This window comes from Castor canadensis, chromosome 5 (genome assembly GCF_047511655.1).
Source record: "Castor canadensis chromosome 5, mCasCan1.hap1v2, whole genome shotgun sequence".
NCBI classification, from domain to species: domain Eukaryota; kingdom Metazoa; phylum Chordata; class Mammalia; order Rodentia; family Castoridae; genus Castor; species Castor canadensis.
Genome location: NC_133390.1, coordinates 98,410,773 through 98,422,375, shown reverse-complemented (window position 1 = coordinate 98,422,375; position 11,603 = coordinate 98,410,773). Strand labels below are relative to the sequence as shown.

Below are 11,603 nucleotides of genomic sequence, written 5' to 3'. Positions count from 1 at the left end.
TTCCGTTATTATTTTGTTGAATATATTACGCATTCCCTTCGCTTGCACCTCTTCTCCTTCTTCAATGCCCATGATTCTCAAGTTTGGTCTTTTGATGGAGTCAGTGAGTTCTTGCATTTTCTTTTCACAGGTCTTGAGTTGTTTAATTAGTAGTTCTTCAGTTTTTCCTTTAATTACCATTTCATCTTCAAGTTCTGAGATTCTGTCTTCTGTTTGTTCTATTCTGCTAGATTGGCCTTCCGTTTTGTTTTGCAGTTCTGTTTCGTTCTTTTTTCTGAGGTTTTCCATATCCTGGCTGTTTTCTTCTTTATTGTTGTCTATTTTTGTCCTGAGTTCATTTATCCATTTATTCATTGTGTTCTCTCTTTCACTTTGGTGTTTATACAGTGCTTCTATGGTTTCCTTTATTTCTTCTTTTGCTTTTTCAAATTCTCTATTTTTATTGTCTTGGAATTTCTTGAGTGTCTCCTGTACATTTTGGTTGACCCTATCCAGTATCATCTCTATAAAATTCTCATTGAGTACTTGTAGTATGTCTTCTTTTAAATTATTCTTGTAGGCTTCATTGGGTCCTTTGGCATAGTTTATCTTCATTTTGTTGGAGTCTGGCTCTGAGTTTCTGTTCTCTTCATTCCCCTCTGGTTCCTGTACTAATTTTTTGCTGTGGGGAACTGGTTTCCTTGTTTTTTCTGTCTTCCTGTCATTGTCCTTGGTGTTGTTACTGTCCCTGTACTGTGTGTAATTAAGTATTTTCTAGCTTGTAATAATAACAATGGTAATATTGAGAATGGAAGAGTGAGCTGAGATGGAAAGCAAGAAGTTAAAGAAAAGGGGGAAACAAATATACAGACAAGAGGGAGAAAGCAGAACAAGGTATCAGACAAGAGAGTTTCAAAGGTATAAACAGGGAGTGTTAGTGTACTAATCGACAGTAAGCTGAACAGACAATAGAGTGACAGAGAGAGGATTGAAAATCAAAGATAAAAAAAATAAAAAATAAGTATATGAAAGTAATATCTATTTATAAAAATGAATTAAAATAAAATGGAAAATAGAAAATTAAAAAAAACAAAAAAAACCCAAAAAACCAAAAAACTTCCAAGTTTATATGCAATGCAATTTCAGTCTTAATAATTTGGATGTCCGTCTCAATCTCCAGTCCTGGAGTTGGTGCCTCAGATGTTGTTCTGTAGTTGTCTCATCAAAGGGGATGCATAAAGTAGAACAAAACTACACTCACACACACACAGAAGAAAAAAAAAAAAAGCCCCACCAAGTGTCCCCAGTTCAAATGCAATACAGTTTCAGTAAGTTTTTCGGCTTGCAGGTGTAATTCGGTTGTTCTCTCATCAAAGGTAGGGAGAAAAAGAAAAAAAAGCGTCTGGAGGCAGTTCTGAGGGTAGTATCTGCAACTGTGGCCTGCCTGCCTGCTGCTCTCCACCTGTAGCTGGTGGCGTTATTTATGCAGATCTCTGGGGTGAGCTAGCACTCACCTGGTCCCACAGGCTTTGTTTGCTCAGAGTTCTCCTGTGCGGGGGAGGGGGGGCCTCTGCTACAGGCTTTTCCCTTTCCAAGCACTGGGAAAGGCGACACTGCCCCGCGTTGTCAGGCCTGCGTGTTTATTTACAGTTCACGTGGGAAGTGGGTCTTCCCTCCTCTCACAAGCGTCCCGGCTCCTGGTTGCTGGGCGCGCCCCGCTCCCGCCAGAGCCTCTCCGGCCAGCCCGGCTCGTTTATTTACAGTCCCGGGAAGGATTCCCTTCCCCCAATCTTCAGCGCTCAGGGCGCCCCACCCTCTTTCCAGCGTGTCTTAACTGTTCTTATTGCTTAGTACTCAGTTTCTCTTTTTTTCCCGGGTGGAGGTCAGTCTGTCCAGGGGGCTATGCTGCTCTGGCCCAGGCTTGTCTGTGGGGGAACCGCGGTACCGCGAAGCTCACCTGGTCCGCGTCTTCCCAAGCCGTATGGGCGCCGGCCACTGGTGGCCCGGGGGCCTCCTCGGTTCTCCGTTTAACGTGAAGTGGAGATGCTCTGCGCTGTCTGGAGATGTGGAGGGGTCAAAGTTATGCCTTTTCTCGGTGATTATGCCTGCAAAGTGTGTCTCCAGCGTCTCTCCAAGATTTCACTATAGGAGGGTCGCTTTCTGCTTCCTACCTCTAGCCACCATCTTGGAATTCTCGAGGAGTGCTATTGTTATAAAGGATGCCTATGGACCTTATTTCAGCCCAACAACTACCTTTTGTGCTAAGAAAGTCACCAAAACATTCACTTTGGATAGAAGTTGAAAGTATATAGCTTTCTTGGACCAGAACTGACCCTCATTCAAGAAAAGAAATAGGTCTAAATTGAAACAGAACTGCAGTAACTCAAAGAATGTTAAGCCAGAACCAAGAACAAAGGGATGTCTTGTTTGCAGTTTTAGGGAATGTTCAGCTTGGCCTATTTAGTAAATTAAATTTAGCTGTATCTCAGATGTGATGTACATAAGAAGTGCCTTGGCCATGGATCATGTATGATAAATGTCAATAACATTTCTGAGGTACTAGCAAAAACTATGTGTTTATCTGTGTAAGAATACACACACACACATACACACACACACACATGCACACATGCATGCACAACTGGATCCTGGATTAGGGTATGCTCTTTGTAACCCAGAGGATTATTCTTCTCAGGCCAGTAGTATGAAATGGCCTTTTCTTTCCTTCCCTTCCCTCCCCAGAAATTTCTTCCCTTTTCCTTATTCTTTTCTCTATTCCCCTCCTTCTCTTCTTTTTAAATTTGCTTTCCATTCCTAATTTTAAGGACAATATAATGCAAATGGAAGGACAAGTCTGTCACTTAGAACTGGCAAACTTCTCACTCGTATGCCAAGAATCTCATTTGGAATTTTCACCACTGAGATAACCATGGACGGCAGGTCTGCATCTTACAGTGGACTTCCCTTATGGGAGAAAGTTGAGTACTTTTAAGAGCCTCCCCCTGGGAAAATGTCTTGAGGAGTGAAATGACACCAAAAAGAGCTCATAATGCACTCCACAGAGGCTATGTGGAGGCACATTTTGAATAATACTTTTCTTTATAAGAAAATTGAATAAGAATGGGCATTTTTTCTGAGTAAAGTGAATGCAGAGTTGTAGAAACTCAATGAGTACCTGTTGAGTAAAACAATTTAGCAATAAGGAAGGAAGAAGCACCTGTAAAGTCAAAAAGATGGAGTATGAGATAGAAAGATTACTAAGTTCCCAAATGCCCCATATCTGTGTGCCTTTTCCTGCTTGAACTACAGATTCCAGTTTTCCTCCCATAATTGCCTTCCCATACTGCACATGCTCAGTCAGAACTGCATGCACACACAAACCTTTTCACCTTCGCTTAGGATCCCCACGACTGAACCTTGCACCAGGACTAAGTGGACTCCAGTCCCAATAGATATGTCTGGTGTCTGCTTCCAACATTAGAGACCCAGCTGTCAATCATGGAATTCCAACAGACTGACTCTGATTTGCCCATGCAGACCTTTGTGTGATGTTCCCATTTGTCTGGTTTTATGTGAAGGTGAAGGGATTGTGGGGAACCAGGAAAACCCGTTTTCTCAACTCCAATCCATTTCCCGGGGACCCTCTGTTTATAGCTGTTATGCTAACTTAGTCTGCTGAAACCAAGGAGAAGGGCATTTAGATAATGACTATTGGAGTAAAATATGCCAAGAGTGGAGGCTTTCAACTGGATGAGCCAGGATAAAGCTGGTATGTAGAACAGGAGGGCCAAAAAGGCAGACAGGGTCATGGCACCAGATAGTCTGGAAGTGGTTAGATGTAGAAGCTGTAGTTTAAAGAGATCACCGAAGGAAAAGGAATGGGTTAACAGCAAGCCCAAGCTTCATAAAACCCAGGCAAATGCAGGGAAGGCAGGAGAAACATAACAGTCTTGCTTTGTTTATTTATTTCTTTTAAAATCTATCACTCTATAAACTGAGGTACAGTTTACCTTAACCTGTATGCATCTCTCTCTCTCTCTCTCTCTCTCTCTCTCTCTCTCTCTCTCTCTTCTGGAGTAGGGGTCTTTGATTGCTTACTACAGGCACATACAGTCTAGCCCTGGGTATCCCAATGTGAGATAGTACACAGTGGTTAACAGAAAGCAATCTTCTCATCATTCAAACCTCCATTCAAGCACCACCTCCACAATATTTTACTGGCTGTGTGAACTTTGGCAAGTCACTTAACCTTCTTCCAAATTTAGTATCCCTATTCAGAAATGGGGGAATAATAGGTACTACACTGTTTGGTTGTAAGGACTGAATGAGGTGAAATGTGTGAAACACCTGAACCATGTCATGCTCTTTACAGCTGCTATATTGTTGAAACCTACCCATCCCAGCTCTCAGTAGGGCCTGTACATGAATTGCCTCTCCTGGGCAGGGAAGGGAGGCTCAGTCAGGGTAAGCAGCCTCAAGTCCACACTACTTACACTGTCTAAAGACATAGAATGGATCTGGAATTTGGACTGTCTGCCATGGTTTCAGTAATAGTGACAGGTGTCCTTGTTCCTTACAGCTACACCTCAGGAATATCTGGGTGTCAGGAGATGAAGTGAAACTCATAAAACACCTCAACCTCATGCAGTGCTCTAGTCCCATCTTGGTCTGACCTCTTGCCTTTTGTTTTTTCATTCTAGACACACAGCTCCCTGGCTGCCAGCCAAGAAGAGCTTGAGAAGCTCGGAGCAACAATCTAATCTGTAATGATGAAATCTTATGTCCAGCCATTCCCATCTGTCTACAGTGGAAATCTTAGTCTCAGGTAGGAGATTGTGCTCCCATTCAAGTTCATTTTGTAATAAACAATTTTCTGACTTGTTATTGTCTACTGTTGAGCGAAATAAAAAGGGGAAATGCTTTGTTAAATCATGTCTTTGGGATTACAAAATGAAATCCTTTCCAGTGTTTTAGGAAGAAATAAACCAACATCAGCATCACCACCAACATAAAACATAAGACATAGGCAAGGCTCAATAGTAGGTCTTGGTTAGATCTGCAGCTGGTTGGATGAAATGGTAAGAAATAAAATGCAGAAGAATAGAATTACTGTGTGTGACTGTCTGTGTGAAGGACAATAGACCCTCTGTGAGCTGAAGGTAGTCTGCTCCTAGCCTCAGATAAGAGGCAGCAGACAGAAGGCTGGACTCTCATTCCCTTAACCACCAGACCTCAAACACAGGTTTCTGCAGCCTGTGGACCTATTCATGTGCAATCCTATCAATGCTAATAGTGTGATGGTTTGTTACATGTTTTCTTTGAATCTTAGTTATCTTTCTTATCCAATCTTCTAATTCCACTCCAACCTTTATGGACTTGTCTAGCTCAGAACAAGGTACACCTGGGTTTAAGTGCTAGCCCTATATCTGATGATCTGTGATGAAGAACAAATTAGTCTTCTAACCTTTGTTTTCTCATCTGTAAAGAAACACACACTTCAAAGAGTGTTCTTAAATAACATAACATAGGTGAAGTGTCTGAGACACGCAAACAGGTAGACGTTCAGTACCTTAATCCCACTTCTCCACAGAGAACCAGGTGAAATGGCTCTGAATGTCATCTACAATTGGTAATAGTTCCTATTTTGTTTATTTTAAGATACTCTTTTGTCATTTTAACATCTTGCATTTGGTCTTATCTTACAGTTTCAGCCCCTGTGATGACACAGCTATTGTTGCTTACACACATGTGAATTTATTGTTATTCATGAAGGATGACAGGACTACTGCCTTCTTGACCATTGAAGAACAATTTGAGGAAGGAATGTGAGTCTTGGCCATGGGTGTAATTTTTTCTACTTCTGGTAGGATTTTAAAAACAAAACAGTATCCAACTATCAAAGCTTGAAAAATGGGCATCATCAGCAAGAAAGAAAATATCAGAGACAATGATGGAGCACTTCTTCAGAAATTGTTTGAGGTCCTCTCAGGAAAGCACAGCTACTCGTATAAGCTTGACCAAAGAATGGTCCTCCTCTTTGATGGTCCTTTTGAGGAAGGTCATCCTTTTCAACCAAGCATGCACCTTTGGTAGGGACACACATGGAGCAGTAAGGGGGGAAGGGGACCCCACCTAACCAGCCAGGTCAGCCCAATAAACTGTGGTGAAAAATAAAGTAATAGATGTCGCAGCAAGATTGCCCTCACATCCTGGAGCATTACCTAAAAAACAGAAGAATCATCAACGTATTTGATGGTCCAGAGGATGATATTAAGTGCAAAAACTTGGATGTCTTTGTACACATCAATAAGAGTGATTTGGTTGAGTCAAAATCTGAAAATTGAGAAGTTTTCAGAATACCTTAATGCATTTATTTTGTTATATTTTCCTTTCAACATACACACAAAAAGATATATAATAAGCTACTTTTGCATAAGTCTAAGAGAGCCTTTTAGACCCGTACAATAGAATGCTAAGTCATAAGAAAACATTCTGTCAAGATTGAATTAGCAACATTCTTTCAGTCTTAGTGCTTAATAAAATAATGTTCAGCTTATGACCAATGGCATCTTGGGTTCAACAAACTATGGTAAAAGTGGTTCTTGGTTTCTTATGAGAAACTGTGTATATAAGAATGCCTGATATAATAGCTAGCTAACACATGCTAATTGAATCTCATTATGAATTGTCATTCATAGATTCTTAGAGTTAAAAAAAGTAACCTTAAAGGTCATAACTTGGAATGCTTATATTCTTCTGATGGTTATATGGGTACCAACTTTATCTGCAGATGACTTTGGAAAATTGCTCAGACATATGCATCGCATGACACAAGTCCACATTTGGGCACATTTGCTTACAGCAGAGCCTAGATCATCTCCTAAAAGGAAAAGTCAGGGTTATGCAGTTGCTGATCTGGCGCTAGGGCTCAGCCTCACAGAAATGCATTTTTGGATGAGCCTCTCTCACACCCCTGATTCGAGATAATTGAGATGCACAGCCAACAGTAGAGTGGAGAGGAAGCTAAGGGATCTACAAAGAGAACAGAAGTCATCAGACAATACAACTGCCAAGAAGTAGAACCTAAGCAACAAAGCAGCAGAGGAATAAGAAAACCAGGAGAAAGAAGCAGAGACCAAGGAAACCTAAAGAAGCCTAATTAAATCAAATCCAACCTAGTCAGGACTTAGTGTGAAGCATTCCTCAAATTTCCCATTAATTGCAAGATTCTTACAATGAAATAGAATAGATTTTAGTTGTTTATTTATAAGTCTTTTCATCTTAAGTGATTTAGTGGTCTTTCTTCTTAAGACATCTTTGTGAACTATATAGAGGCTAAACGCAGATAATTATAATACCTATGGCAATTAAATAAAGCACTCAGCATTTCCATATGTCTTGCAATTCACAAGAACACAGATCACATTTAATTTTCCAGCATATTGTCTTAGGCAGCAATTCTCTCTTCTCAAAACTACCATTTTGAGAAATGATAATTTTCTTTAATGCATGGCATATTTTGCTATAATTAAAAACATACGTATTTTGTTCTCAGTTTAAGTTTCAAAAACTACAATCTGTGTTATGTTGTCACTGTATTTAACATATACAACATATTTATAATTAAACCTATGTACACTTTGTATGCATTCTCTGTAAGCTTAATATAATTATATTTCTAGCATATGTGCATAGATAAGGAGAAGGGAACTGTCCCACTGAATAATGCCACGTGCAGGCATGGACATAGGTATTTAGTATTTATTATTTCAATCTTCACAAAAGTTGTGAAAAGTATCTCTCTTTTATAACAATTTGATTGTTTCCTTGATTCCTGGAAAATATTTTTTTCCTCTTTTTAGAAGCCATTTCTTGGGCACAGAACAGTGCCAAATCCTTACAGTTGGTATCATCTTTTGTAGTGGACTCCTACTGACCAAGAGGTAAGTAAACTGTGGCCAGTGAAGTGGATGTGAGTTATTGTAATAATTTGCTTATTTCTGAGAAAGACTGAATAGTATCCAATTAATTGGAGAAAGAAGGTATGACATGTCATTATCAACTCTGGCACTGTTCAATTACCCATTCCTTTATTATTGGATGTCTTCAAGTGAGTGTTTGTTAAGGCTTTAAATAGGTCTTATTTCTTTCTGATCAATTTAGGTATTTTTTTTTACACAAAGACACAAAATAATAAAATATGTCCAAGAGTTTTTGCTCATTGAAAATTCTTTAAACTTTCAGGTGTTTTCCTTACTATGTTTTCAGATGTCACAGCATTATTGCATTTTACTTCTTTTTGGAAATGTGAGCTTCCCATCAATCTTTTGAGACACTAGTTTTTAAAATTGGTCAGCTACTACCTTGTTAAAATAATAATTGCTTGCATTTGTAAAGTACAATTGTTTTAAATTTTCATGTTTTTATTTTTATTAGCACATATTACTTATGCTTTTAGTTTTCATTTCTCTTCTTACCTTTATTTAATTGTATTTATGAATTTTCCTTTATTTTGTAATGAGATATTTTTACTCATTTTTTGCTCTTCCTCCTTACATTCTTTTCCTGTTTTTTCTTTTTAAATTCAACCTTGCACCTCTTTCTTTTATCCTTTCCCTGATCCTTCCTAATTTCATTCTTTTATTATTACTATTTTTTTTTATTGTTTTATTATTCATATGTGCATACAAGGATTGGGTCATTTCTCCCCCCTGCCCCCACCCCCTCCCTTACCACCCACTCCACCCCCCTCCCTCTCCCCCCCACCTCCTCAATACCCAGCATAAACTATTTTGCCCTTATCTCTAATTTTGTTGAAGAGAGAGTATAGGCAATAATAGGAAGGAACAAGTGTTCTTGGTTGAGATATTATTGCCACTTTTACCTTCATTAATTTTTAACTTCATAGTTTATTCTACAGTACTTTTATCACTTCTTTTTCTATGGCTATTGATGGTATAGTTACTGTCTTTAATTGATTTTTATTGTATTTATGTACCTTTTTTGTTTTGATATTGTTGCTATTATGGAAAATTGTTTCTCCTCTCTGAGTTGTATTGAGGACTAAGCCCTCAAGAGGAGATTGGTCACTCAGAAGACCCTCCCTATGAAAGACTGGAAGAGATAGTCATCCCAACTGATGTACAAATTACAACATGAGAAGAAATATGAAGAAGCAAGGCAATATAACTCCTCCCAAGTTTCAAAACTTTTTAATAGCTAAATCCAAAAATTGTTGAAATATTACTGAAATGATTGAAGTGCCAAAGACTTCAAAAGTCTAGTTTTAAAAATGATCAACTACTTGTAGGAGAATTCAAATAAACAGACAAATGAAGAAGTAAAGAAGTCAACTTAAGACTTGGATGAGAAATTCAGCAAGGAGATAAAGATTCTGAAAAAAACCCAAACAAATGGAAATTCTGGAAATGGAAAGTTCAATAGATCAAATAAAAAACTCAATGGAAAGCATCACCTATAGACTAGACTCTCATGTCCCACAAGAGCTCGTCCTAGAAGCCTTAACTGGGGGGCAACAGGAGATGCCAGAAAAGACAGACAAAAGACCAAACATGCATAAAGCTGGCATAAAGCCCAGGTAGGCTTGTGTGGTTGGATGGAGACACACCAGCACCCCCACCCCCAGTGTGTTTATTATACACAGTAGCAACATGAGGTGGAGAGGCATTTCTCCGGGGAGGGGGCATGACACCTTGATCCTTGGGAACAGGAGGAACCTGTGACAGCTTGTCTCCAAATGTAAACATTAAAGGAAAAAACAGCTGTACTACAACTTGCCCATTTCTGCAGATGAGGCTGTGCCAATCAAACATGCAATTTTACTGTGCACAACTCTACTTTCTCCCTTCTGTGATTTTGGGCTGTGCCAAACTCAAATGTGCAGCTTATTCAATACACCTGTTGGCTCCCCACATGTCCCCCACTTTTTTTTTCTTAAATGTTCACAATGAAGCCTGTCCCCTTAATCCAAGGAGTTGTCTTTGCACCATGCAGTATTTGACTAAAAAGAAAAAAAAAGAAAACAGGTGAACAATACCAGAAAGAGTACTTTAGCAACTTAAATGGATTGAAACTCTTGAATATAGTTTTTGCAACAGTAGCTGGAGAAACAACACTATCATAAGCCTTTTGCATGGCCAATATTTGTTGTCTTAATAGTCAGAATCCACAGTATCACAGTATCGTTTGCTTCGTTATGGGCACCTCATGTGCCCATAAGGTGACCTTTACCTGTAAAGCTATAGTCACTATATTGAGGCACCAAATGTCCTGAGGGATGACCTCCCATGTGCACCAGATCATCAGTAAAGATAGGTACAAGGTGGCTCTACCAAGTGGTAGGATGCACCATTGGCAGGTTGGGCATGAAAGTCCAGTATCCATCGCCTTGGACAACACCCACCTGCGTTGTAATGATGACCAATGCCACCAGCAATGTGGCTGTGGGATTCCCAGCCATCCTAGGCTACTGATTACCATTGTCACCTTGTCTATTAGTTTCTTAATTTGACCCCATATGGGTGGCTCACTGTCCCGTGTCTGTCTCGCCATCAGCCGTTTCCTTGTCCGCCCTGTGGTCAGTGGAGGAGTCAGCCTTAGCGGCTCCCTGTCCCAGGGTGAGTCTTCTAGGCTTAGCCTCCTCATCTTTGGAACCAGGGGATCCATGAGGCTTGACAAACTGTGATGGTACCCACACTGGGTGTTCTGCATCTTTAGGAAAAACACAAACATGCCCTCAACCCCACATAGCCAAACAGTGAGTGATGACATGCTTAGTGGCCTCACCAGTGTGTGCGGAGGTATAGATATAAATTGCCTACCCAAGGCTAAAGCATTTTGATGGTCATGACTTAGTTGGGCAGCTCTTATGGGTGCTACAGTTTGCATGGGCAAGCCCAAAGCAAGCCCAGAGACTAGATTATCTGCCCAGGCATTACTGTCAGCGAGTGGGCCAGGGAGGTTAGAATGTGAACACAAATGGCTCACAAAACAAGGAAAAAGGTGACTTTGCATCAGACTACACAACTGAAAGAAAAGATTAAATAATTCTTCACTACTAGTATGACCAATATAAGCAGTTTCAATGCAGTGTAAAACACCCACCACATAGTGACTGTCACTGTATAGATTAATAGGTTGTTGTGGGAAGTCCCTTAGGACCATAACGACAGCATATTCAACCTTATGGCAATCTTTGGTGTAATAGGCAGCAGTACCACTCCCAGAAACATCAGTGAAAATTGTCACAGCCTCCAGTAGAGGGGAGGACAGAATAATTTTTGGAAAAACAAACAGATGAAGGGTGGCAAACTGTAAAAGTTTTGGCTGTGGGAGATGTTCCCTGATATGTCCTGGAAAATTAGCCAGTGCAGATGGCCAAAAGTCTGAAAATTGCCATAACCAATGCTGTTATCCTCTGAAAATGGGACAACAGTATGACTGGGCTCATGCCCCAGCAATTCACAGCAATAAGTGTGTCTCTTAGCAATCAGCCTAGCTACAGCTCGTGATATGGTGTAAGAACCTTAGCAGAAGGGTGAACCAAGTATAACCATTCCAACACCCCCTTCCCTATAAAAAGTTGCCCATCGATATCTATTTTT

The 11,603-nt window shown here is 40.0% G+C and overlaps 1 long non-coding RNA gene across 1 annotated transcript; it reads left to right on the top strand.

The window, feature by feature from the left end:
- Window positions 1–4,677: 4,677 nt before the first annotated feature.
- LOC141423089 (uncharacterized) lies at window positions 4,678–8,426 on the top strand. Its single transcript, XR_012447744.1, has 3 exons — window positions 4,678–4,804; window positions 5,685–5,804; window positions 7,842–8,426. It is a non-coding gene; the product is annotated as an uncharacterized lncRNA (long non-coding RNA).
- Window positions 8,427–11,603: the final 3,177 nt, after the last annotated feature.